The sequence below is a fragment of the Ailuropoda melanoleuca genome, chromosome 4 (assembly GCF_002007445.2).
Source record: "Ailuropoda melanoleuca isolate Jingjing chromosome 4, ASM200744v2, whole genome shotgun sequence".
In the NCBI taxonomy this organism is placed as follows: Eukaryota; Metazoa; Chordata; class Mammalia; order Carnivora; family Ursidae; genus Ailuropoda; species Ailuropoda melanoleuca.
The window spans coordinates 45,366,904-45,391,240 of NC_048221.1; the positions used below are offsets into that span (position 1 = coordinate 45,366,904).

A 24,337-nucleotide genomic window follows, 5' to 3' on the forward strand; every position below is an offset into this window, starting at 1 on the left:
CGTACAATTTTTCTTAGTACTGTATCTGTCTCTACTCACCCCACACACATACAAAATACAACTTCTTTTATTTCATTCTTTAAAATTTGATTCAACTTAATTGGTTTGTTTCCAAGTTCATGCTTCTTATTCATTGTTCTTCACTCAGCCAATTTTTTTATTTGGTGTGCCTTCTGAAAATGGATTGCTTGATTTGGGTCCTGTAAAAACTGCTCTTTCATCCTGTTTAAATATTTCCCAACATAAATTATAAAGCAAGCATACTTTATTTCTGGAAGCTAACCAACACAGTCTATGCAGTACAGCAAACTAAACAAAGCTTTACTTATGTGCTAGTGGGAAATTATCAAGATCTTCACAGTAAACTAAGGAAGTAACCTGTTAAAAATTCAATTCTAGATTTCTCTATCCTCCTACTGAGCATGGTCTACTATCCTCCTACTGAGCATGGTAATGCATGAATGAGAAATAGCCTGGAAGTTTCTGACAGTTATTTTAAGGCTGACTACTGGGCTGCATAGATGGAAATTTACTCCTTCAAAAACACTAAACACAAAAGGGGTATAACTACATACTTCTAGAAGTAGAGTTGGTTTTTGCTAAAATAATGTTTTTACAGATTTTTAAAGAATAGGTGCTTGATAGAAGGTGTAAATTATATGACAATAAAAGTCACTTTTATATAAGACAGGATATTACAAAGGGCTCCTAGAAGGCTCTTGAGACAATATGCTTTATCTACCAGACCATACAGCAGGAGTGAAACTAATTTTAAAGATAAGACATTGAGACTTAGAGGGGTGCCTGGCTGGCCTTGGTGGTAGAGCATGCGACTCTTGATCTCGGGATCATGAGTTCAAGCCCCATGTTGGGCGTAGAGATTACTGTAAGAGAAAAAGAGAGAAAAGAAATTGAGACATCGAGAGGTGAAGCAATTGGCCTACGGACTCAGTTCCAGAACAAACAAAGGTCTCCTGACTTAGCCAAATATAGAGCACGGTCTTCCCACTTGCTACCTGTCTTTCAGAATGGGGCTGTAGTATCGCATCAGAAATCAGTTCGCCACAACAGTTCTCCTTTCACAGAAAGTTCTTAGGGAGAATTGCGCTTTGTCCTACGATGCAAATTGATTTGCTTTTCTTTACAAATCTACTTTTACAAGGGTTCTACAAATTAGAAAGTACTGAATATGAGTACTTTGTCAAGACTGAAAACTGTGGCAAAGAAGCTCTTAAAATCTCTCTTTTACAGCTACCAATCTCATATAACACTTCTTACTTAACAGCATTTTTCAAAAGGAGAATCTGTTCTTTGAATGAAGGTGGCTTCCTCCTGATGAAAACATTCACATATAGATGACTGGCATCCTATCCTACCACAGAAGTAGGTGTTTAGTAGCAAACCCCACTTTGCTCTTGTTCAGTATACTGATAATTTGCTAACAATCAACTAGAATGCTGGAAAACCCCCATAAAGATTTCAATTTTACAGAAAGTACCCAAAATTCCACCAGTTTTGCATCACAAAGTAGTGGTTAAAGTAAAGATTTGAGTAAAATGCCATGTGTGTGGTTTTTGTGGGTGGTTGCAGCTCAAAACGACTATTAGGCCTCATCAGTTATCTCCAGGGGAGAGCTATGATGGCAATTATCAATTAAGACAATTACGATTATCATAACATTTTTTTCTTCTTCGGCATTACATACCACATTGGTAATTCTTGCAACCTAAAGGCAATTCAGAACCATAACTAGCCTTTAAGTCTGGACCGCAAAACCTGCAAAAATAAAGAAAATAAAAAGGTCCATCCCTAGTGGGTTTTGACATTTGGTCAACTCCCAACAATGCTTATGGACTGTGGGTTCTCCAGGTGCTGGTATTTTAAACTCATTTGGTAAAACAAATCTCTAGCTTACTGGGGCACCACATTTTTTAAAAAGAAAAATTTACCAAAGGAGAAACTTAAAATACTTTAAGGTCATGACAAACCAGTGTGAAAGAGAATCCTAACACCTAGAAGTGAAACTGCATCATCCACCCAGCCTGGAAAGAAAAAAGAAAGCTAAAAACCACTATAGAATAAGAATGCAGAGTTTGAGAAAACCCCTAAGGTGAATTGTGAACAACAACAACAAAAAAAAGAGCCCCCACAACATAAGAAATGCATACTGTATGCAAGAACCACTAATGGAAAGAGTTCGCCAGCATTTCTGTAATTACCTCACAAAAAATGGTGAGTCCCATGTAATGAAGGGAACTTTCAACAATCCAGGGATTTAACTGTTCACTCCAGAGCTCAAGTTATTTAATCCTTTTTCATATGCTTGTCAGCCACAGCATCTCATCAAGTCTTGTCAGAAGCTTTCTGTAAAAGTTCTCTGGAAGAAAAACAGTTGAGATTTGGTATGAAACTAGGACGAGGAGCCTGGAAGCACACAAGGCTTGGGGGCTAAGCATTAACTTCCTTCAGAGCCCACATGGCAGCACAGTGGGATGAAAAGAACAAGGACCTTGAAGTTGGTTGAGAGTCTTCATATCAGCTCTGCCACTTCGGTGCTATGACTTTGAGCAAGTCCTTAAATCACTATAACTGTCACACACACACACCCCATCTAAAGAATGGACATCCCCGCTTCTTTGGGCAGTAATGAGCATCAAAGACAACACATGTCAAGTGTGTGTGTGTGTGTGTGTGTGTGTGTGTGTGTGTGTGTGTGTATACGATACATGCTCTTACCAATTTTTTTTTTGCAACATAATCACTTCCTCTTTCTCATACCTATTCACAATCTCAGCCAAATATTAAATGACCAAAGCTGCTTTCTGTTCCTACTAAATGGGCCTGATATTACTGTAGGATCCTAAATCCTCATGTTTGAACATGACACGTTGGGGTCATACTGAGTCATTTTTGAAAATTGATCTCTAACATCCAAATTATGTTTTAAGTACCAATCTGAACTGAATTTATACAGAAAGGAAACTATCATAGCTTATGACTTCGAGATAATTATTCTTATATTTGTGATTAGTGTTGGATTCAAATCTGACTTTTCAAAATATTCTTCATGCAAAGATGTTTTATCTTCTGGAGGATGACATGTTTTCTTTATGAAATGCTTTTTTTAAAGATTTTATTTTTATTATTTGAGAGAGAGCATTAACGGGGTGAAGGGCAGAGGGAGAAGCAGACTCCCCACTGAGCAGGGAGCCTTTGTGGGTCTCGATCCCAGAACTCCGGGATCATGACCTGAGCCAAAGGCAGACACTTAACCGACTGAGCTACCCAGGCGCCGAGTTTATGAAATGCTTTCACCGACATTCTCATTTATATCTCCCAACCCTGTTCGGTAGATTATTATCCCCAACATCTGCATGATTCTAAATTATACTGTCATTTAACATTCAGATGCATATTTTAGACCAGATCTCACATAACAGTGGAGAGCCCAGAACTCCTAAGGAGGATCCTAAGGAGGGTGCTTGTAAGTTCCTAATGATTCCTTGTCACTTCTGATCCTAAACCCTAAATGCAACCTGATTCTCCTCATTGCCCCCCTATTTCACTTCACCCCTACTGCTGACACAGCCTGCGCTACTGTCTCCAAAGCACATTAACACCTGGGTGTCATGCAAGCAGATCTACATGGGAGGAAGATTATAACAGTGAATAGGAAACTACTTAAAATTGAGAATCAGACATCAAAGCCCACGCCCCCTTTCTTCTCTGCCACTGGAGGAGCAACTTCTCTACCCTACTGCTGGGGCCCACTCTCTTACCACTCCTACCCAAACAAAAGCATAATTAAAAAATTCCCTCCAGGCTCAATTAAAAACAAAAAGTTCTTGTTTCTTTACTATGCAGAGCAATTTCAGCCCCCAGGTCCAACCACTCCTACCTAAATTAGCCCTTTACCTTGACCAAACCAAACCAACAAACACACATAATTCCATTGTCCTTAGCTTCCAACTCAAAGATCAACCATCTTTTCAAAGTGGTTCTTTTTTTTTTTCCCCCTTTACCTATACATCCCTACCTTAAAGAAGAAGTCAATTTAGAAAGGTTAAGTGATTTGGCCCAACTAGAACCTGGGACCTAGGATTCCAGGGCAGATCATGGGATCTTACCCACATTCTTCTCTACACCACTGCTTCGCTCTGCTGGTGCAGTCCTATGATAAGATGCTGCGGCCCCCCTTCTTCCCTGCCCACCTGTTTGGGGAAAATCTGCACCAGCTAAAAATTCTACAAAATACAAAGGAATGTAAAAGTTCTGAGGGGTCTTGGCTGCACTAGTCCCTTTCTGTATCGTGGGTCCCTAGCACAGTTCCTGTCAAAGGTGTTCAAGACACTGAGGGAGGGAAAATATTCTTTGCAAATCACTTACTGTTCAAGGGTTTTGGAGCCAAGGCCAATTAAGAGTCTTTCAATAAAGAAGGAGTATCTAGTAGTGGCCCACAGGGAGTTATATATAGAACAATCAGTCACTACTCCTTTTGCTGCTAATTGACCATTTAACCCTACAACAAATGATTAACTATAATGCCTCTGGCTCCTACAGTCCTGCTTCACAATTCAAAACCATCTTCCACTGCTTCCTCTAACAAGTGACCCCCAACTCTCCCTTCTTTCAATTCTTTAACAGGTTAACATGTGACTGTGTTGTCTCCATGGTGGCATAAATTCAGACTCATGTGTACTCCCACGCTCCTCTCTCCACCATAGCCCCTCGTCTAACAACACTAAAAGACACCTTCCCTCCACAATTCATGGAGGACTGTAGCAGTTCTCAGACTGTCCCCAAAGAGACAGAACACAATTTAAGCAACAGAAGGAAGTTAGGGCCATTTTGCGTAACAAAGAATTATGGTTCATTTACATAGGAACATACAAACAACACGGATGAATCTCAGAAGCATTACGTTAAACAAATGAAGTCAGATTCAAAGGCTACATAATGTGTCATTCCGTGTATATGACATTACGGAAAAAGCAAAACTACAGGGACAGAAATCAGATCGGTGGTTGCCAGAGACAGGAGGTATGGGAAGGGGATATATTACAAAGGTACACTAGCGAAATATATTGGGTAAAGGAAAGATCTTTGGTGTACTGGTAGTTATATGACTACACAGGCTTCTCAAAATTCAAAAATTGCAACCTAAAAGAAGTAAATTGTACTATATGTAAATTATACCTCAATAAACTTGATCAAAAATATTTCTAAAACTAATGGGGTGTGTGGGGAGGGGAGATAAAAGGGCCAGGTGCAAGAATTTGTATTTTTAATTTGCTCCCCAGGTAATTCTGATGCAGGCTATCCACAGCCCACAGTCTGAGAAGCACTGCTAATGTTTGGGTTGCATCCCAGGACCTTTATCCTTCTTGGCACACGCAATGTGCACACTTTTGGAACGGAGTCTCATTTCACAGAGCAGAGTAGAGTAAGAGCAAAAAATATGCTCATGGGGTGCCCCGGAAGGCTGGCAGTGAGACTTCATTAAAAAATAAAAAGAAAAAAAGGATAAGGTGTGCTCCTGCTTAAAACAAAACGGTCTTTTAGAACTTGCAAATGGAGCAGTCCTCTAGTAATGCTGCATTCGCTTTCTACTGCTGCCATAACAAATTACCAACATTTCAGTGGCTTAAACACAAATTACACTTCTGGTTGTCTGAGTCTAAAACGGCTTGGCCGGGCTGCGTTGCTTCTGAAGGCCTTAGGGGAGAATCCATTTCCTTGCCTTTCTCAGCTTCTAAAGGCAGCCTGCATTCCCTGGCTTGTGGCCCACTCCCATCTTCAAAACCTGAAATGGCCAGTCAAGTTTTCCCATCTTAAAATCCTTAACATAATCACATCTACAAAATCCCTCTGCCATGTAAGGTAACATATTCATAGGGCTCAGGCATTAGGATGTGGACATCTTTAAGGGGGCTGTAATTCTACCTACCACATACACCTAAGCAGAGTCCAGGCAAGTGCTTAGGTTTAAGACAAGAAAAGCAAATCACCCATCTGTTCTCAAGCTTAACTGATTTGAATACAATTAGGAAAGTCACATTTTATTATGGTCCAAACAGGCTGGCTGAAAAGTCAGTTCATTAACATGATCGGAAAAACTGATAAAGCTATACAGGATTACCTAAGACTGTATGTTGCTTCCTTTTACCTTCACTACTGACACTCTTGGACAACCAGAAACAACTATAAAAGAGATGTGTTTGCTTTTTCAGACACACACACACACCTATACACATCTTATTTTCCTCAGTTTTACTTTTGAGCATTAGCACTTCAAAAATAAGACCCAATGAGGGATGGTAGGTGGCTCAGTCAGTAAAGCAACCAACTCTTGATTTCGGCTGAGGTCATGATCTCAGGGTCCTGAGATTGAGCCCTGCTTGGGCTCCGCTGTGTGTGGAGCCTCCTTGTAATTCTCTCTCTCCCTCTGCCTCTGTCCCACCTCCCCACCTATAAAATAAATAAATAAGACCCAGTGAAACTCAAAGAAAACAAAAATGGACCATAAAATTCCCAGGCAATACGCCTTGTTGATGGGGGGGTTAAAAAAATAAATAAATAAATATATATATATATATATATATGTATATCTGCATAAGATTAGAAAATTTAAATAATATGCCATCCATATCTCTTCTTTGGTGAGTATCTATACAAATTTTTTGCTCACCTTTTTATTTCTTTTACTATTACCAAATTTTAAGTTTTGCTTTTTATATTGTGGTTGCCCATTCTTTATCAAATACATGTTTTGCAAATACTTTTTTCCCCTGGTCTATGGCTTGTCTTTTTATTTCCTTAGCACAGCTTTTCAAAGATCCAAAGTTTTTAACTTTGACAAAACCCAATTTATCACCTTTTTTCTTTTATGGTTGTTTTTTTGTGTCCTAAGAAATCTTTGTCTAACTAAGATCCCAAAGCTTTTCTCTTATGTTTTCTTCCAGAACAGCAGTGTACAATAAAGCTTTCTGTGGTGATGAAAATGTGCTATACTCCAAGCTAACCAATACACTAGCTATAGCAAACCACACATAGCTACTGAGGACTTGACATGTGGGTAGAACTAAGAGCTGAATTTTAAAATTGTATTTAGTTTTAATTATTTAAATTTAAATAGCCACATGTAGCTACCATATGGACAGGAAGTTCTAGAAGTGTTATAGTTTTGATTTTACATTTTGGTCTATGATACATTTTGAGTTAATTTTTGTATGTGTTTGAAGTATGGATCAGGGTTCATTTTTTTAAAATACGGACATCCAATTATTCTACCACCATTTTGTGAAAAGACTATCTTTTACTCCAATGAGTTATCTTGGCACCTGTGGCCATGTTTATGTCTTTTTTCCGAACTCTGTATTCTGTTCCATTGTCCTATGTGTCTATCCTTTCACCAGTATCACCCTGTCTTTGTATATGGTCAACTGACCTTCAACAAGGCACCCAGAATACACAATGGAGAAAGGTTAGTCTCTTCATCAAATGGTGCTGAGAAAACCGGACACCCACATGCAAAAGACAAAACTGAATTCTTCTGTTACGCCATATACAAACGTCAACTCAAATGGATTAAAAACTTAAATGTAAGAGCTGAAACTGAAAAACTCTAAGAAAAAAAAATAGGGAAAAGCTTCATGACACTGGTCTTAGCAATGATTTATTGAATATGACACCAAAAGAATAGGCAGTAGATGCAAAAATAGACAAGCTGGGACTACATCAAACTAAAAAGCTTCTGTACAGCAAAGAAAACAATCAATAAGAGTGAAAAAGCAGTCTACCAAAAGGAAGAAAATATTTTGCAAGTTTATAAGGGATTAATATCCAAAATATGTAAGGAACTCTTACAACTCAAAAGCAAATAAAACAAATAATTTGATTAAAAATGGGCAAGAAATTTCAACACTTACAAAGAAGACATACAAATGGCCAGTAAACATATGAAAAGATGCTCAACATCATTAGACATCAGGGAAATGCAAATCAGAAAACACAATGAAATAGCACCTCACACCTGTTAGGATGGCCATCATCAAGAAAACAAAGTAACAAATACAGACAAGAATGTGGAGAAACAGGAATCCTTGTGCACTGTTGATGGAAATGTAAAACGGTACAGCCACTATAAAGAACAGTAAGAAGGTTACTCAAAAATTATATAAAATAAAACAACCGTATGATGCATCAATCCCATTTCTGGGTATTAATCCAAAAGAACTGGGGATGCCTGGGTCTCAGTTGGTTGAGCATCTGCCTTCAGTTCAGGTCATAATCTCAGGGTCCTGGAATGCAGCCCTGTGTCAGGCTCTCTGCTCAGCAGGGAATCTGCTTCTCCCTCTCACTCCCCCTCTGTGCTCTCTCACTCTTCAAAAGAACTGAAATCATGTTCTCAAAGAGATATCTGCACTCCCCGATTTACTATATCCTTGTTCACAATAGCCAAGAGATAGAAACAACCTAAATGTCTGTTGACAGGTAAATGGATAAAGAAAACATGGTATATACAAACAGTGGAATATAATTCAGCCATAAAAAGAAAGGAAATCCTGTCCTACGCCAGAAAATAGATGGAACTTAAAGACATTAGGCTGAATGAAATAAACCAGTCATGGGCAATTACTGCATGATTCCACTTATATGAGGTATTTAAAGTAGTCAAAAGTCATCAAAGCACAAAATACAATAGTATTACCAAAGTCTGAGAAGAGGTGGAAACAAGGAGCTGCTACTCAACAAGTATAAACTTCTAGTCGTGCAAGACTGAAAAGTTCTAGAGAGCTGCTGTACACTATACCTACAGTTAATAATCTGTATTCTACACTTAAAATTTTATTGAGGGTAGATCTCATGCTGTGTTTTACCATAGGTTGAAAAAAACCACATAGTCTTAATTACTGTAACTTTATAGTAAGTCTTGAAATCAGTTAGTATAAGTCTTCCAACTTTGCTTTTCTCTTTCAAAATTGTTTTGGCTGTAGTAACTTCTTTGCTTCTCTATATAAATGTTAGAAATAGCCTGTTGAACCACATAAATATAAAGGATTATAAGAGGCTACTATGAAAATTATATGCCAACAAATTGGACAACGTAGAAAAAAATGGATAATTCTTAGAAACACACAATCCTCCAAGACTGAATCAGGAAGAAAGAGAAAATCTGAAAAAAAAAATTAGTAAAAAGTAATGAAATTAGGGGCAGCTGGGTGGCTTAATCAGCTAAGCATCTGCCTTCTGCTCAGATCATGATCCCAGGATCAAGCCCTATGTCAGGCTCTCAGCTCAGTGGGGAGCCTGCTTCTCCCTCTGCCTGTGGCTCCCCCTGCTTGTGTGCTCAGTCAAATAAGTAAATACGATCTTAAAAAAAAAAAAAGTAATGAAATTAAATCAACAATCAAAAAACTCCCCCAAAACAGAAGTCCAGGAAAAGATGGCTTCACAGGTAAATCCTACCAAACATTTTAAAGAGTCAATACCTATCCTTCTCAAACTATTCCAAATAATTGAAGAGAAAGGAATCCTTCTAAATTCATTCTATAAGGCTAGCATTACTCTGATGACAAAACCAAAGACCCTACAAAAAAGAAAATTACAGCCAATATCCCTAATGAACACAGATGCAAAACTCCTCAACAAAGTATTAGCAAATGAATTCAACAATACACCAAAAGTATCATTCACCACAATCAAGTAACATTTATTCCAGGGATGCAAGGATGGTTCAATACCTGCAAATCAATTAACATGATGCAACACATTAACAAAATAAAGGGTAAAAATCATATGATCTCGACAGATGCAGAAAAATCATCTGACAAAATTCAACATCCATTCATGAAGTGGGTATAGAGAGAACATACCTCAACATAATAAAGTCCATAAATGATAAACCCACAGCTAACATACTTGATGGTGAAAAGCTCAAAGCTTTTCTTCTAACATCAGGAACAAAACAAGGATGTCCTCAACACTGTACTGGAAGTTGTAGCCATAGCATCAGATAAGTAAAAGGAATAAAAGGTATCCGAACTGGTAAAGAAGTAAAATTGTCACTATTTGCAGAGGATATGATACTACATATAGAAAATCCTAAAGACACCACCAAAAACTGTTAGAACTAATCAATGAATTCAGTAAAGTTGCAGGACACAAAATTAACATACAGAAATCTGTTGTGTTTCTATATACTAATAACATACTAGAAAAAGAGAAATTAAGATAACAATTCTATTTACCATTACATCAAAGAGAATAAAATACTTATGAATAAATTTAACCAAGGAGGTAAAGGATTTGTACTCTGAAAAGTATAAGATACTGATAAAAGAAACTGAATATGACACAATGAAAGATATACCATGCTCATGATTGAAAGAATATTGTTAAAATGTCCATAGTACCCAGGGGTGCCTGGGTGATTCAGTCGGTTAAGTGTCTGACTCTTGGTTTCAGCTCAAGTTGTAATCTCGGGGTCGCGGGTTCAAGCCCTTCATTGGGCTCTGCACTCAGTGGGGAGTCTGCTGGAGATTCTCTCTCTCTCTCTCTCCCTCTCCTCCTGCTTGTGCTCTCTCACTCACTCTCTAAAGTAATAATTACATCTTAAAATAAAATAAAATGTCCATACTACCCAAAGCAATTCACAAAGATTTAGCAAAGATTCCACGCAATCCCCATCAAAATACCAGTGACATTTTTCACATAATTAGAATAATCCTAAAATCTGTATGGAATCACAAAGACCCAAATAGCCAAAGTAATCTTGAGAAAGAAGAACAAAGATGGAGGTGTCACATTCCCAGATTTCAAACTATATTACAAAGCCATAGTAATCAAAACAATATGGTACTGGCACAAAAACAGACTCACAGATCAATGGAATAGAATAGATAGCCCAGAAATAAACCCGTGCTTATGTGATCAATTAATCTACAACAAAGGAGGCAAGAATATACAAGGGGAAAAAGTTCAATAAATGGTGTTGGAAAACCTGGACTGCTACATGGAAAAGAATGAAACTGGACCACTTTCTTATACTATATGTAAAAATAACTCAAAATGGATTAAAGACCTAAATGTGAGACCTGAAACCATAAAACTCCTAAAAAAAAATGTAGGCAGTACACTCCTGGACACTGCTCTTAGCAATATGTTTTTGGATCTGTCTCCTCAGGGCAGGGAAACAAAAGCAAAAAAAAAAAAAAAACTACTGGGACTACAGCAAGCTAAAAAGCAGTGTATAGTGAAGGAAATCATCAACAAAATGAAAAGGCAACCTACTGAATGGGAGAAGATATTTGAAAATGATACATCTGGTAAGGGACTAATATCCAAAATATATAAAGAACTCCTACAACTCAACAAAAAACAAATCCAAACCAATTAAAAGATGTTAAGATCTGAATAGACATTTTCCCAAAGAAGACATACAGGGCCAACAGACACATGAAAAGTTGCTCAACATCAATAATCATCAGGGAAATACAAACCAAAACCACAATGAGGTATTACCTCATACGTCGGAATGACTTAGAAAGAAAAAGAAATAACAAGTGTTGGTGAGGATGTGGAGAAAAGGGAACCCTTATGTACTGTTGGTGGGAATGTACACTGGTGCAGCCACCATGGAAAAGAGTATGAAAGTTCCTCAAAAAATAAAAAATAGAAATACCATATGACCCAGTAATTCTACTTCTGGTTTACCAAAAGAAAATGAAAACACTAATTTGAAAAAATATATGCATCCCTATGTTTCCGGCAGCATTATCTGCAATAGCCAAGATATGGAAGTAACCCAAGTGTCCATCCATAGATGAATGGATAAAGAAAATCTTGTATGTATGCATGCATGCAAGTGGAACATTACTCAGCCATAAAAAGGAATAAAACTTGCCATGTCCAGAAACATGGATGGACCTAGAGGGTATTATGCTAAGTGAAATGAGTGAGACAGGAAAGACAAATACCCTATGATTTCACTTATATGTGGGATCTAAAAAACAAATGAACGAACAAAACAGAAACAGAGTCACAAATACAGAGGACCAACTTGTGGTTGCCAGAGTGGAGTGGGGCAGAAGGATGAGGAAAATAGGTGAGGGGGACTAAGATGTACAACTGCCAGTTATAAAATAACACAGATGTGAAGTACAGCATAGGGAATACAGTCAATAATATTATAATTTTGTATAATGAGAGATATAACCATACTTATCATGGTAAGCATTTCCTAATGTGTATAAATGTTGAATCACTATGTTGTACACCGAAACTAATACAACATTCTACGTCACCTATATTTCATTTGAAAATAAATAAAATTTAAAAATAGCCCGGGGGGGGGCGCCTGGGTGCACAGTGCTTAAGTGGCTGCCTTCGGCTCAGGGCGTGATCCCGGTGTTCTGGGATCGAGCCCCACATCAGGCTCCTCCGCTATGAGCCTGCTTCTTCCTCCCACTCCCCCTGCTTGTGTTCCCTCTCTCGCTGGCTGTCTATCTCTGTCAAATAAATAAATAAAATCTTTAAAAAAAAATAAAAATAAAAATAGCCCAGGGGTGCCTGGGTGGCTCAGTCAGTTAAGTGGCCAACTCTTGATTTTGGTTCAGGTCATGATCTCAAGGTCCCAGGATCAAACCCCTCATTGGACTCCAAGCTCAGCAGAAAGTCTGCTTGAGGATTCTCTCTCCCTCTCCTTCTGCCCCTCCCCTTGCTTGCACACACACTCTAAAAATAAATCTTAAAACAAATAAAATAAAAACAAAAATAAAAATAACCTGATTTCCACAAAGGAAACTGTTAACACTGTGATCATAATTTCACTGAACCTATACAGCAATTTGGTAAGAAATGACATTTTGACGATATTCGGTCTTCCAATCCATGAACACAGTCATCTCTCCACTAATTTAGATCTCCTTTGATTTCTGTCATCAGTTTGGTAGTTTTCAGTGTACAAATCTTGCACATATTTTGTTATATTTATCACCAAGTATTTTAATTGTTTGGATGCTATTGTAAATAGCACTTCAAAAATTTTCAAGTTCAAAATGTTTGCTGTTAGAAAAGTAGGATTAATTTTCATATATTGACCTTCTATTTTGTGACCTTGCTAAACTTCCTACTAGATACAGTTTTCTTGTAAATTCTTTGGAATTTTCTATATAGACAATCATGCGTCTACCAAAAAAAGACATTTTATTTCTCCTTTTCCAATCTATATGCTTATTTCTTTTTCTTGCCTTATTGCACTAGCTAGGATCTCCAGAAAAAAATGTTGAATAGGAGTGGTGAAACCTAAAGTCCTTGATTTGTTTTATCTTAGGGGGAATAAAAATCAGTCTTTCATGTTAAGTATGATGTTGGCTGGAGGTGTGTCATACACGTCCTTTATCAGGTAGAGGAAGTTCACTTTTATTCCTACTTTTCTGAGAGTTTTATCAGGAATGAATTATAGATGTTAGTAAAATGCTTTTTCTGCATCTATTGAGATGATCATATGGTTTTTCCTTTTTCAGTCTGTTGATACAGTAAATTGCATTGACTGATTTACAAACAGCCAACCAACCTTGCATCTTGTGATAAACCCCACTTAGTCATAACATATTTACTATTCTTTTTATACAATGGATCTTTTCTCAATTGTTTTTGTGATAAAATATATATAACATAAAATTTGCCATCATGACATTTTTAGGTGTATAGTTCACTGGCATTATAGAAATTCAAAACGTATGCAACCATCACTACCATCTATCTCCACAGCTCTTTTCATCCCACAAAACTAAAACTTTGTACTCATTAAACAATAAATCCCCATTCTCCCTTCCCCCAGCCCCACCAAACCATCATTCTACTTTGTCTTCACGATTTTTGACTCCGCTATCTCATGTAAACAGGACCATATAGTATTTGTCTTTTTTGTGACTGTCTTACTTCATTTAGCATGATGTCTAAGGATTTATCCATGTTGTATTATATGTGAGAATTTCCTTCCTTTTTAAGGCTGGATAATATTCCACTGTATGTATATACCACATCTTGCTTATCCATTTATTTGTTGGTAGACATTCTGGAGTACTTCCACATTTTAGCTATTGTGAATAACACTGCCTTGAACATATGTGTACAATATCTCTTTAAGACCCTAGTTTCAATCCTTTTGGGTATAAACCCAGAAACGGAATTGCTGGGTCATATGGTAATTCTATTTTTAATTTTTTGGGTAACCACCATACCATTTTCCATAGCAGCTATCATTTTATATTCCCATCAACCGTGCACTAAGAGTTTCAATTTCTCCACATCCTCACCATCACTTATTATTTTTATTTATTCATTTATTTTTTATAGTAGCTACCCTAATGGGTATGAGGTATTAATACTGGCCTCATAAAATTAGTGGGAGAGTGTTCCCTCCTTTTCTATTTCTGGAAGAGTTTGTATAAAATTGGTATTATTTTTTCCTTAAATACTTGTAGAACTAGCCAGTGAAGCTATCAGAGTTAACCTGCGGGAAATTTTTCAGATTGTCTATTACTTAAGTAAACTTTGATAGTCTTTTAAGAAATTTGTCCATTTCATCTAAGTTATCAAATTTGACATAAATTGTGCATAATATTCCCTATTAACATTTTAATTTCTGAGAACATATAGTGATGTTCTCTTTTTCATTCTTAATATTAACATTTGTATCTTCTCTGTTTTCTGCTGACAAGTCTAGCTAGAGATTTGTCAATTTTACCTTTCCAATACCAGCTTCTGGTTTTACTGTCTTTATTTTTGTTTCAAACTTTATTTCTGCCCTGCATTATTTCCTACTAATTTCTGCTTTTGGGGGGCTTAACTTGCCTTTCTGCTTTTTAGTTTCTTAAGGTGGAGACCGAGATAATTGATTTCAGGTATTTTTTGTTTCTTTTCTAATCTAAGTGTTTTTAATGCTATGCATTTCCCTCTAAGCACTGCTTTAGCTTAGTACCATACATTCTGCCATTCCATTCAAAATAATTTTTAATTTCCCTTATGCCTTTGTCTTGGACTCATGGGTTACTTAGAGGTGTGTTAATTTCCAAATATTTGGAAATTGTCCAGATACTGTTATTAATTTCTCATTTAATTCATTTGTGACCAGGGAAATTACATTTCTTTAAATTTGTTGAGGTTCATTTTATGGTCCAGAATGTCTAACTTTATGAATTTTTCATATATACTTGAAAAGAATGTGTATTCTGCTGTTGTTGTAGTATCCTCTCGAAGTCAATTTAATCAAGTTGGTTGGTAGGGCTGTTTAGGTTTTCTACATCCCTATTCATATTCTATCTACTAGCTCTATGGATTACTGAAGGAGGACTACTGACATCTCCAAATGAAATTGTATATTTGTCTATTTCACCTTTTGGTCCTTTCAGTTTTTGTGTTCAGTGTTTTCACATTTATGACTATTATGTATTCTTGGTGAACTGACCCCTTACTCATTATGCAATGCTCTTCATCTTTCCTAGTAATATTTCTTGTTCTGACATCTACTTTGTCTGGTATTAGTATAGCCACCTCATCTTTCTTTTCATTAGTGTTTTGGATAGTATGTGTTTTCTATATCCTTTTACTTTTAATGTATCTATGTCTTTATATTAACTTGGATTCAAAAAATGTCAAGCAATTCCCTTTATCATCTTTTTTTTTCATTTCTCACATGAATTAGGCAACACCTATATCAAAGTGAGATAGGAGAAGTGTATGAAAGGAGATAAGGTAAAAGCATTTTATAAATCAAACAATGGCACATACACATATATATCAGTATATAAAAGTATACATGTATACAAGTATACAAGTATACATAAACTAATCCATGGTGCCCAAAGTCTAATGGCTTACTTTTACCCATCAGTGCTATCTACTAATTTCCTACATTTTCAAATTTATTGTTTTTATTTTAATGAAACAGAATAAACACAAATTTACCTTTCCTTTTCTGAAGTCAAAAACCCTTGTTTTAAAACTCTTATCATCCAGGGGTGCCTGGCTGGCTCAGTTGGTTAGGCACTTGCCTTCGGCTCAGATCATGATCTTGGGGTCCTGGGGTTGAGCCCTGCAATGGGCTCCCTGCTCAGCAGGGAACCTGCCTCTTCCTGTATGTGAGTGTGAGTGTGTGTGCGCACTCTAATAAATAAAATCTTTTAAAAAAAAAAAAAAACCCTCATCATCCAATATCAATTTTAGAGCAAATTCTTAAATATTTGTGTTCAATTAAAATTCTTGATCCCTTTATTAAAGTAAGAAAATAATCAGTTTTAAGACCCACACTAATATTGCAAGATTGACTTATTTCATTTGAAACAAAGAAAAAATAAAAATGTTAAAGAAAACGAGTACTCTCAAAGAAATAATATAAATATCCAGGATTTCTATCACAACTTAAAGGCGTAACTTTTCAGGAAGATTCTTTTCTCTTAAAGAAAAAAACGAGAGAGAAAAAAACAGGTAATAAACTTCCTGAGGTGGAGGAACATATAACAAACACTGTTTTATTCCCCAGTGTTTAAAATGGTGAAGTGAAATAATGGATATAAATGATATACATAAACTGTCAATATATAGTACATGCTTAACAAATGTTTATTATAACTGTTGCAGTTACTCACTACTACACTGTGTTAAATAACATATGCTGAACTGAAACAGTGAGTGAGACCAAAGACAACTGATTCTTTAAAGTCATTTTCAGGAAACTGAAACATCTGCATGTAAACTCTACAAGTGTTTATGACACTAAAATGAAAAACTGAAAATAAATGAAAAAGTTCCTGGAATCTCTCATATGCTTTCAATTAGATAGCATCAATCAAATGGGTACTTTTTCCATCAAAGACTTATGTGAGGATAAGCTACCAACTTTAGCAAATATCTCCCATTCACTTAAAAGGTCAAGATCAATCAGCTGTTTATACATATTTTAGACACAAGGCATCACATACTATGTGTAGTCATGGTAGGCTTACAAAAAACTAGTCATACTCTGGCAAAGCATGTTGTATGATAAACAGACCATAAACAGAAACTATCACTGGCACTCGGGCAAAATCCAGCTGGGTTTCTTTATCCCTGATCCCAGTTTCAGCTGCAGGTTTTTTCCAGAAAGAACAGTAGCTTGATTTACTCAACACTCTGCTAAAGCCAGGGTGTGGTCATCCTTCTCTAAATAATATTGCAAATGGATTTTCCCTGAACTCTTGTAGCAACAGGATCTTAAAGTGGTTACTGGTAAGAAAAGGTGAGATTAAGGTCAAAATGAACATCTATAAAAAAGTAATAAATTACAGTTGTTAAGGACCACCCAGGAACAATGGAGGCAGGGGTATTATGGAGACCAAAAGAAAGAGGTAATACAACACAGCCCACGAATATTTTTCTAGCTTTCAACATGGAGCCACAGTAACAGTTGAAGAATACGTTTTTGCCAGCTTTCCTGTTAAGTACTGACAGTTTCACCCCAAATTGTTACAATACACTATTAACTGCCCCAAATATAAATCAATCATTTTCCTTCTTGGTCATCAGAACAGGTCTAAATGTAAGAGTGAATTCAGAAAAATCAATTAAATCTCTCCTTTACCTGTTCTAAAACACGACCAGCTAGAGATTCAGAAAGTAAGACGCAGAAGCCTTTTTCTAAGGCAGGGACAAATAGGAATGTGTTTAATCAATAATCGCATTCCCTCCCTCTGGTTAGCCTAGAGAATAAAAATCAACATCTCTTCTGCGGGCGTGCACCCCCAGCTCCTACACTGTGCTTGCATTCCCCCCAGACATTCCAGATGCTTTGAACTGAGCAGCTGTACAGAGAAGCCCTTTGCACTGCCTGAAGCTTGTCACTGGTGTTAGGAGAACACTATGTGCCAAGGACGACGCTTACCACTCTACGCTATCTTTTCATTACCTTTGAAGCACATTCTATCCCTGATAAGAAAACTGAGTCCCAAGCTCACACAGGCAGTGCGGCCAGTCCACCATGAGGGCCCACTCCAGAGCCCTGGCATAAACCACCATGGAACTTTCACCTTGCTCAGTGCCTGAAGTAGGCACCTGTTTACCTGAGGGCAAGGGCATGACTTAGGTTCTCTAAATACTCACTAGGCAGGTAGTGTTTGTGACGTGAACTTTCTTTTCTTCTTGGCCACTCTCAGGTCGCCAGCCTTCTAGAAGAGTGGGGAAACTGAGGCCCGGGTAAGTGACTCGCCATTGGTCACAAGAGCCCGTAATAGGCACGGAGAAGGCTAGAAGACTGATCTTTGCGATTCGCAACGTCCGTTTGTAACACGGCCCAGAGCCTCTACCTGGCTTACCCGGCCCTAGGCTCTCGCAGACTTTCAGGGGAAAGGGCCTGGGCCGGGGAGCTCCCCTCCCGGCTCCTTTTCCCGTCAGCAGCCTCCATCGACAGAAGAAAGCGGCGGCCGGCCCGGCGGCCCCACCCGCCGCCAGCTGCAAGGCACCGCGCCAGGCAAGTGTCGCCTGTTCCCAGGCACTCCCTCCTCCGTCTTCAACCCTTTACCACCTCCGCCCTCGCCCCAACACTGCTGAGCGCCTGCGCGCCCCCGGCCGAGGGCCCGTGGGCCCCCACGTGGCCCCGCCGCCACCAATGGCAAAACAGGGCCTCGCGTTTGCCACGCCCCCTCAGTGTTCCGCCCCCTCGAAGGAGAGCGGGGCCCCGGGATGGCTCGTGCACTTTCCCGCTGCGCAGGTTGTGCCTGCTTTGCCGCGTGCTGTGTAAGCGCGTGTGCAAGGTCGGGAGGGTGGGGGGAGTGTCGACGAAACGCGGTTGAGGCAGCTGAGGCCTCAAGCTCTAGTGGGAGAAGGGAGAGACGGGGGTGTCAGGGAAGGCCTGGATGGGGAAAAGGACTGTTTCCCAGGAAAAGGAAGGAAATGGGTATAGCGGGCTGCACCCACTGCCCTTTCGGGGGAAGTCAGAAAGAACTGCTCCAGGTTTTCCCATTTTATGGTTAAATCACTGGAACCCCCCCCCCCCACCCCGCAAAACTCCATCGCGTCAGGAACAACAGCAATTACTGTGTAGTAGCCGCACATGGAGCAGTAATGATCCTCTCTTGAGCATTGCCAGGGGCCAGGTCTGTTGACTTAATCCAATTACAGGTATACTCATGCAGCTTTCTCGTGTGGACGGTTTTACGAAGAAAAGATAGGACTGTATCTAGACCACATTGTTGTGTTCGAAACCCGACATACATACCTATGTCAGTTGCGTATATTCTTCTGCCATGGGTCCCTCAATTAAGCGACATGCCTCTTAGGAACACGAAGTATTTTTGTTGTTTTTTAACACTGCTTAGAAGCTGTCATGATGGCCTATGGTAACATGGGAAATTGCTGATACAGGACTTAGCCAAACATATGTCCCCCATTTGTCATATTTGGCAGCATATAACTGTGCTTGATTTTGCGTTCCCATGGACAGATTTTTTAGGCTGTTACCTGGGTGCAAATACCGTGGGGAAATAGCTCCAGCTCCAGATCTGCTGCTCTACCTCCAAACTTCATTTTCTTGTCAATACAAAATTGCTGCTACTCCTGTTTCTCATTCTCTCATCTCGTAAGGTGGGTAGTTTCACTGAAGATTTTTGTGAGACAGTTGTAAGAACGGGAGAAGAATTAAGGAACAATGAAAACTGAACAAATTGTAAAAACCTTTACTAATTTGAGATCTTAATGTTCTGGTTCCTCTTTGGCACCCTCTCCTAAGATTTTAGAAGTCATTGTTCGCCGAATGCTTTTAATCGCATCTTTCTTCATAATGTTTGGAAGAATATCTTTCCTGCATTGGATTTGTACAGCCTGAGTTGAAATTTTGGCGGAATGGAAGCGCTGGAAATAGGGTGTGTGGGGAGGCAGTGTCGTGTGTTAAGGAAAGGAGGATAAGAAAATCCTGGTGAGGGGAGATAACTAGAGCTTAGAGAAAGAATGAAGACAGAAAAACAAAACACTGGGTGGCAGATCTAGCAGATTGTTCTATGCTCTCATAGTAATGATATTCCCGGACATGAAGATTTGTACACTGTTTATGATGACCAAAAAACATTACCATTTCTTCATTTGAAGAGTCCCGCGAGCTCTGGCAATAAAGTTGGGAGGACATAAGGAGGGTTTGATAGTTTCGTACCGGAAAGATCATGTGGGATCCAGTAGATCTCAGTGCACATTGCTCCAGTGTCTCCACCCTACCTGCCAAGTTGAAAATCAAAGACTATGGTGAAGAAGTATCTGGGTGAAGCACACTGGTCTCTGCCTGAATCTGGATGCTGTTGCTGAAGTTCCTGGGGCGATACAGCCTGTAAAGCCTCAAACGCTATGTCTAACTTGGGCCCACAGATTGGAAGGCACCAGGTAACTTACTGAATGCTAAGCTCCTTAAGGAGCTCCTTGTACACCTACCATGGATCTTACATGTACTGCCCCTCACCAAGCAACGATCACAGATCTAGGTCAGCGGGATGACCTTGTGACAACCTGTATTCCTCCTAAAATGAAGTTTTTTAGACTACTTGCTGAAGAAAGTGCATATTTCAAAATTATAAAGCCCCCTGGTTGAAGACTTCTAAAAACACACACAAAAATCTGTTTCAGTTTGCTTCAGGGGGTCTCATCTTGCAACAGGTTCACACTGTTCAACACAAAGTTCATAGAGTTCGCTAGATTATTTCTTCAATTCCTAGCTCTGGGATCCCTACCCCAACTCCCTTTGAAGCCCTGGTACCTCCCGCTCCCTATAGAAGATAATAACAGCTGTGAAGCTGATTTCACATCCCATGAGGTTGACAAAGAGGAGGAGGAGGAAGGGGAGGGTAGGTTGTAACAGGAACATGTGATCTCTCAAAAGCGTAGTTCATATGATGATTGATTAGGGAGATGTCACTAGTTACCCAGTCCACAGCTGAGGTTAAACACAGGCTAACAATAGCCCAGGAGAGAACAATTGGAGAATTCATTAGCTGTGTTCCCCCACCTTCCAGGCTTAATGTAGGCTCTGCCCTGATGAGAAGCAAACTTTTTGGGGCGCCTGGGTGGCACAGCGGTTAAGCGTCTGCCTTCGGTTCAGGGTGTGATCCCGGCGTTATGGGATTGAGCCCCACATCAGGCTCTTCCGCTATGAGCCTGCTTCTTCCTCTCCCCACTCCCCCTGCTTGTGTTCCCTCTCTCTCTGGCTGTCTCTATCTCTGTCAAATAAATAAATAAAATCTTTAAAAAATAAATAAATAAATAAAATTAAAAAAAAGAAGAAAACTTTTGGAACCAGACAGGACTTTTGGAGTTCATGGCTCATTCTTCTCACCTGGCATGTGTGCAAACTGGTTAAGTGTATTAATAGGTGACTTGGCCAACATCACATAGCTAGTTAGACTAGCAGAGCTAGAATTAGAATCATTCTCTTTAGAGACAATTACTCTTCCCATTTGTCCCCAAAATAGCCATCAATTTCCTCCCACCTCACCCGTGGATGTGCATGACACGACATCCATCAGCAAGTAGAATCTCTTTCCACCCCTTGACTTGGTTTGTGACTTCATTTAACCAATAGGATGCAGGGGAACTAACATTCTGAGACTTCCCAGTTCAGGCCCTAAAAGGCCCGGCAGCTTCTGCTTCCTGCTCTAGGAAGCCAGCCTCCACGCTTTAAAGAAGCTGGGCTTGACTACTGAGTGATGAGCCGTAGCACATGGATGGAGAGGATGTGTGGAAGGGCAGCCCACACGAGGGAAGCCTCCTTGGACCTTCCAGCCCAGCCACAAGTATGTCACAAGGAGCAGAAGACCTACTCAACTGAACTCTACCCTAGTTCCTGACCCAGAGAATCATGAGAAATAGACAACGGAAAGGCCCCTACATCCTTTGCCTTATTCTGTTCACTTGATTATCATAATTAAGAAATCAGGACATTAGACCATAGTTAGGTCTCAGAAGTCTTAGTAAGGAAACTGATCAACCAGCATGTCCATGTATCTTATCAAGACAAGGTGGTTTTCCATCTTAAATTAACTCAGACACCAAGGCTATAAATTAGTTTACTAATTTGCTAATCAACCAACCCTGCTCCAGTTGTATTAACTTAGACTTAACTATCACAAAATTTTCTTCAATTTTAATGTTCCGGTTATCTCATGATGCATTACAGACCGCCAGAAATCTTAGTGGCTTAAGATACTACTTCTTTTGCTCACTACTTGGCAATTTGGGCATAGCTCCATGAGGACAGCCAGTCTCTGCCCAAATCAGCATCAGGTAGGGCTGGCTGGAAGGCCAGTTCTCTCCCATCTAGAGATTGGTGGTGGGAAGAAAACTTGAATAGCTGGAGGCTAGAACAGCTGGGCTTCACTGAGATTACTAACTCCATGGAGCTTCCCACGTGGTCTCCCCAGCTCAGTGGCTTCTAGCTAGCTGGTGCTTTTACATATCAGTTCAGAGATCCTAAGACACAGTCCCAAGGAAGGGATCGCAGCAGGAGCTGTATCACTCTGCATGACTTGGATTTGGAAGTCAGATCACGTCCTTTCTGCCCTGCCACTGTCCTACCCATATTCTAGGAAATAGGCCACCTTTTGATAGAGGAGTGCCAACATCACACTTTTAGAAGAGCATATGGGAAGGGCTGGGTTAGTGCTACCATATTTGGAAAACACTATCTCGCCTCACCCAGCTTCCAAAGGTGGCAATGTGAATTTCATGCTAGGAATAAAATCTAGATAGAAAAACTAATTCCAGGGGCTCCTGGGTGGCTCAGTGGGTTAAGCATCTGCCTTCAGCTCAGGTTGTGATCCCAGGTGCCTGGGATCGAGGTGTCGAGGTGTCGTGTCTCAGGCTCCCTGCTCAGCAGGGAGTCTGCTTCTCCCTCTCTGTTCCTCCCCACTGCTCGTGCCCTCCCCCTTTCTCTCTCAAATAAATAAATAAAATCTTAAAAAAAAAAGAAAAAAAGAAAGAAGAAAGAAAGAAAGAAAGCGAGAAAAACTAATTCCAGGAGCTTTGATTTTTTGAAAAAATTTTGTTGCTAATTGCAATACTTATGAAAGTTAATTCATTTTCCTTATAGGTAGGTGACTTGGTTTGGGAGCCACAGTTTGTCTCCTTTTTGCCAGGGATTTGGATTACAGCTGGGGAGAGGGGAATGTGTATCATCTACTGTTATTGCTGTTTTGTAAACCTGCCCCTTCTTTAAAAAAAAGATTCACTGCTTATAGTTGAAACAAGTAGGGTTTTCATAGGAAGGTTGGGACATTATGAATTGAATCTGGCTCTGGCAACCACATATTTAAAAGAAATTAGTTGTGTATGCTCTGTAACAGGCTCTGTATGGATGAATGCTAATAACTTACGTTTCTACATGCACATTCAGTATCTTTTATTCCGGAGGGATTTCTAGCTTCTCAACCCAGATCACCTGGTATTTTGTTTTTGTTTTTAAATCTGGCAGTGCCACACCAAAGGTATGCTGCAGTGCCTTTTTAACGGTTGCCTAGTAACACTCAAATGCTCAGGACAGGAAGTGAAGTGTGTGGTATCTTGCTGTAATTCTGGTAGGAATCATATAGTGCCTAACACTTAGCCAAATTGAAGTTTGTCTGTGAACAACAAAACTAACGTTTCTGTTATTGCAAAAACGTGCCCCAGGACACGTACCAATCAGAGAAGAGCTGCTACACTTCTATGTCATTGTGTAGTTGTTTTCAAACTGTTACAAGTAAAAATAAAAATCCAGTAAAAATATACATATATTCTTTGCAGATTATTGTACCAATGTTAAATACTTGTCTGTGGTCTGATCTCTAAACCTAGTTTTTTCAGCTTCTTTTCCTAAATTATGTTTTCATCAGAACCTGAACATATGATTTTATGAATCTTTTAACACTGGCTTTACAGACTACCTTTGGAGATTCCACTTTCAGTTTACCAAAGAACTACATTACCAAAAGCTTTGGTATATATCCAATGTTTGCATTTTATTTAAAAAAATTTTTTTTAAATTTATTTATTTGAGAGAGAGGGCACAAGTGGGAGGGGAGGAGGGAAAGGGAGAGAGAATCCCAAGTAGACTCTGAGCTGAGTGCATAGCCTGATGTGGGGCTCAATCTCATGACCCTGAGATCAGGGCCTGTGCCGAAACCAAGAGTCAGATGCTGAACCAGCTGCACCACCCAGGCGCCCCAATGTTTGCAATTTAAATCATCTTCTCCAAAATCAGAGAGAGAGAGAAACCATAAGAGATCCTTAATCATAGGAAACAAACTGAGGGTTGCTGGAGGGGAGGGGGGCTGGAGGAGGAGGT

At 39.2% G+C, this 24,337-nt stretch overlaps 1 long non-coding RNA gene across 12 annotated transcripts in view; it reads right to left on the reverse strand.

Moving 5' to 3' along the window:
• Nucleotides 1-24,337, reverse strand: part of LOC105237961 — a 67,393-nt gene that overhangs the window by 20,177 nt on the left and 22,879 nt on the right. For 2 of the 12 annotated variants that reach the window (XR_004624754.1, XR_004624755.1), the window contains exons 1-3: nt 18,142-18,599; nt 2,220-2,377; nt 40-884 (exon numbers count right to left, since the gene is read on the reverse strand). This is a non-coding gene — a long non-coding RNA (uncharacterized LOC105237961). Of the gene's footprint in view, nt 1-39; nt 1,777-2,219; nt 2,378-18,141; nt 18,607-20,182; nt 20,245-24,337 lie in introns of those variants that run through there. The other 10 variants (XR_004624751.1, XR_004624747.1, XR_004624753.1 and 7 more) reach the window with 9 other exon arrangements.